Genomic DNA, 4,865 nt, shown 5'->3' on the forward strand with positions numbered 1-4,865 from the left:
TTTTGTGGTTTTAACCATGTTTTGCAGATATTAGGTGTAAAGAGACAATCTGGAGAAAATGCTCTTAAAACTGCCAAAAAGTGTCAAATATGGAAAGTTCCAGAAAAGGAAAGTTTTCATATATGGAAAGTTCCAAATAAGGAAAGTTTTCATATATGGAAAGTGCCAAATAAGGAAAGAGTCAGACAGCACAGTCAGCAAACTGTCCGAAATTCGAACTACAGAATCTTTCCTGCCTTATTTAGAGCATGAAGCCAAAAAGGAAAGTCTTCAAATGAGGAAAGTGCAGAGACAAAATCAAATAAGGAAAGCTCAGTCAGGAAATTATTTGAATTTCGAATCGCAGATCTTTCTTTCCTTATTCAAAGATGTGCACGTACTGCAGCAGTCAAATCTTCCAATTTAGGCAGCAAGATCTCATGAAGGCACACTTGCCTCTTCTGCGTTCAGCATTTCAAATTCAAACGAAGGCTCCACCTAAAAAGGAAAGATTGGACAGATATCTTTCCATCTCTGCACATTAATGACTACGCTCTCCTTCCTCTTCTGCAGTCCATGCGCACGCCACCTGCCTTCTGGAGACCAAGGCACGCGTCATTCCTCTTCTGAAAGCCTTGAAACATGTCTCTTTCCTTCTAAAGCTCCAGCCACGACTTCTTCCTCTTCTGGAAGCATTAATGCATGATTCTTTCCTCCTTTCAAGCACAAGGTACGCTCCTTTCCTATTATGAAAGCCATCCGCGCGCAACTGCCTTCTGAAGAGCTTGCAGTCCGATTCTTTCCTCTTCTGCAACAATATGGGCAGCCTCTACACTAATTAGGAAGCAAGGTCAGCATCTAAACTTATTTAGGAAGCATAATCTGCGCCTCCTTCCCTTTCTGAGACCAAACCGCGCGCACCAACTTCCTTCAGCAGTGCATTTTCGCGCAGCCTTCCTTCTGAAGCCGAAAAGCGCGATTCTTTCCTTTTCAGACACATCTTGGGCAGAAAATACCTCTTGGGCAGTAAGTATGACCTAGGGCAACACTTTTCAACTATAAAAAGCCACATAAGAAGCCTCTACAGGGTCCCGAAGCTCCCTTTGGGAGACACCTACGAAATTCACATCTCTTCTTCTACCTTTCTTCTTTTCTTTTATTTTTGGTTTTTGTTTCAGCCATGAGAGGCTGAAACCTCTTTTCTAGTTGAAGAACAAGTGAAGCTTTAGTTGTATTGTGGATTGAGAGACTTGGACTACATTGTTTATCTTTTTCTTATTCAATATTCTTGTGATTTCATGCTTAAAGGACATTATCGCTTTGTTATTTAAGATCTCCATTGATTTTTATTGCAAGGTAATATATTGTTGGTTTGAGTGATTTAAGTCCGAAATTGCTTGATTTATTCAACCATAAGAACACTTGGTGCATCACCAAGGAAATCGCATGATCTAGTGTTGTCTCCATGCATGTGGGTGACTAGAATTGGTTCTCTCTATATCTTTATGCAATTGACTATTGTAAAAGGCCTAAGGCTCAAAGACGTTCTTTGGCAATTGTTAATTAGTAATTAATTAGAGGACTTTCCCTAATTGATTTAATCTTAAAGAGAGACAATGGATGTGAGAAGCTTCTTCAATCTCCATGGCCAATTTATTGAATCAAATAAAAGAACCTAAGAGTCAATGATCAATCCCATCAACTAAAGTGAATCTGAATCTTCAACTAGAGTTTTTTTTCTCATATTTATTTCCTCTTTATTTTTATTTGCTTTATTTATTTGCTTTCACCATTAGATTAATTGAATCAATCCCAAAACCCTTTTTTTTACTTTACTTGCACTTTATTTTCATTGTCTATTTATTTTCTGTTTGTTTATTTGGTCTTGACAAGAAAGATAGGTAAGTATCAATTCCCTGTGGATTCGATCCTTTCACCACTATCTACAGTATTTATATTGTTGATAAATGAATTGATTATTTTGACCGGCTTCGACAACCGCTCTGTCACTTGTGTTCACGATTTTCACTTGTTTTCACTTTGTTTTGAAGATTTGAGCTTTTGAGCAAAGTTTTGGAGCTTGGAGGTTCAAGAACCCAACCTCTCCCAACTTCGAGTTTACGTCGTCTCTCTCTCGATCTTCAAGAGGTAAGAGCCGATCTTAAGCTCATTGCATGTTTTAAGTAAGTTTTAAGTAGATTTATGGGATAGAATGCATGTTTAGGTTATGGTTATGTTTTTGGAGTTTATGGGTATAAATGTATGTTCATGAACAATGTGGATGCTTGATGTGTTGTAGATGGGGTTTATGATGGTTTGAGGCCCCTAGGAACATGTATGCTTGTGTTTGTGTGTTGTAGAATAGGTTTGATGCATGTTGGAAAGGTTTGGAGGCGAAATGTGCATAGGGAGCCAAGTTTCTGCCCTTTGGCAGAAACCAGGTTCGGCAGCCGAAGGACTTTCGGCCACCGAACATGGCTGGGGAGGCAGCCTTTCGGCTGCCGAAGCTTGCCCCCGAAAGGAGACTTTTGTCTCTGTCTGGCAGTTTCGGCCGCCGAAGGTGCCGCCGAACCTGCCTGACTTTCGGCTCTGGAGTGACTTTCGGCCGCCGAACCTGCCGCCGAAAGTGCCCTGTCCAGGCCTCCTTTGCATGTTTTTGTATGGTTGTTTCATGATGTTTTAGGGGGTTTTTGGGAAGTAGTTTATAGTTATGTTCAGGTGTGTTTGGTCCCTCATTTGAGTCCACCTGTGTAGGTTCGGACCCGAGGAATCGAGGACCCCAGCAGTGAGTTCAGCTGCTTCGGTGTTGATAGCGTCTGCCAGAGGTGAGTGGAACTAAACTTAATCTTTTAAATTAAATGTTTTATCATGTTTCATGCATCATGATTATGCAATAGGATGATTGCATTAGTCTTCACGAATATGCCGCATTGCATCGATTGTTGTTGATGTGGGTGAATATTGGATGACCCAATTAGTCCATGACAGGAAGACCAGGACCCCATTCTACGGCCTGGCACAGAGTAAGGAAAGACCAGGACCCCATTCTACGGCCTGGCAAGGTTATGGGACTCGAAGACCAGGAGCCCAGAGGAGGCCCTGGGGCAATGGTAAGTAATGTATGTTATGACAGGAAGACCAGGACCCCATGCTACGGCCTGGCACAGAGTTAGCTTGGACTAATTGGTGACAAGTTCACCCAACCCTTATGTGAATTGTCTGTGTTATGATGCATTTCATTGGAGCATAGTGTTAATATGTTTTATAGTTCTACTCACTGGGCTTTTAGCTCACCCCTCTCCCTTTACCCCCAGGCTTGCAGGTACAGTATAGAGCAGGAGTCCGGATAGAGTAAAGAAGTCATGGTTATGTAATAGCTAGCAATGGACATGATCATATTGTATTGTAATGTTTTAATCAGTATAGATGATGTTTATGGATGCTAGAGGTGTGCTTGACCAGAGATTGTTGTATCCCTTTTTAATACATGATCTTGGATTTTTTTTTTATGATGTTTATGTAAACCAACTCAGCATATGTTTTGTCACCCATTGGGGGCATTGATGAGATCCCACTGAGGGATCAATGTTATGTTACAGTGCATGCACAGGTTGAGTTTGGTTGATGTGTATGGAAAGAAAAGTTTTTAATTTTTATGTATGTTGTTGATCATGTATGGGATTAAGCAGGTTCACAGGATGCATGTTAGGCTTGCTACGGGTCCCGGCGGCCTTAAGTCGACCCGGATCCTAGCGCCGGTAGCTGTCTGATTTTCGGGTCGTTACAGAATGGTATCAGAGCCCTAGGTTCATATGGTCGGACCTAGAGTATCGGGCTCATAGATGTTATAGAAGGTCAAGCACAATAGGAAAGATCATGTCCACTAGGATAGGATGTGGAGTCCTGTCTTGAATAATGATGTGAAATGCCACGATGATATGCATGTGCATTAATGATATGCTATGATATGTAATGTGTGTGATGCGGGTTCATGTGTGCCCACATGAACCATATGATGCTAATGTTTATGTGATGTGTACTGTTTTTCAGAAAATAGGATGAGGGGAACTCGTCGATCAGCAAGATTGACTGGAGTGCCACCTGAGGATGAGGGCACGAGCGCCCGTCCTCCTACATTGCCTAGGGCAATGTCTAGTAGGTCTAACCGAGATGGAGCAGTAAGAGACCCTAGAAGGTCTTTGGATCTGGGTAGGAGCAGATCAATTAGAGGAACAGTTCAGGGTGGAATGTCAGAGGATATGGGGGAGGATATAGATGTAGAACAGAGGAGGGATGGCAGTCTGGGAGTTAGCATGTGGGAGGAAGGTATGGGAGAATCCCAAGGAGGCACTCAGGCCTCGGGATTTGTTCAGCCACCTTACTACCCACCCTTCTCACAAAACCCCGGGTATTCGATGGGAGGCACATCGAATTACCCTAGCTTCACCCCTTATCCCACACAAATGCCATACCCACCATACTACCCACCATACTCACAATACCCGATGTATCCACCACCACCTTACTATCCAAATCCAGCAAACCCTACCACAGAAAATGTTGCACCTTCTCCACCATCAGCAGAAAACCCAGTTCCAGAAACCCAATTACCTAGACCTAGCTCAACCAGTGGGAGCAAGGTCAAGATGACTGAATACATGAAGCTGGGTGCTCCCTAGTTTGAGTCAGGTGATGACCCGTTTGTGTATCTTGAGAGGGTTAAAACTATTACAGAGGAGTTAGGGGCAGATGACAGTAGAGCCATTCAGATGGCTGGGTTCACGCTTAAGTGCAAGAAGGCACGAGAGTGGTTTAAGAATTATGTGAACCCGAGAGTGGACAGCATGTCCTGGGAAGAGTTTGCAAACGAGTTTGCAGGATGGGCT

The sequence above is a fragment of the Manihot esculenta genome, chromosome 13 (genome assembly GCF_001659605.2).
Source record: "Manihot esculenta cultivar AM560-2 chromosome 13, M.esculenta_v8, whole genome shotgun sequence".
Lineage (NCBI taxonomy): Eukaryota > Viridiplantae > Streptophyta > Magnoliopsida > Malpighiales > Euphorbiaceae > Manihot > Manihot esculenta.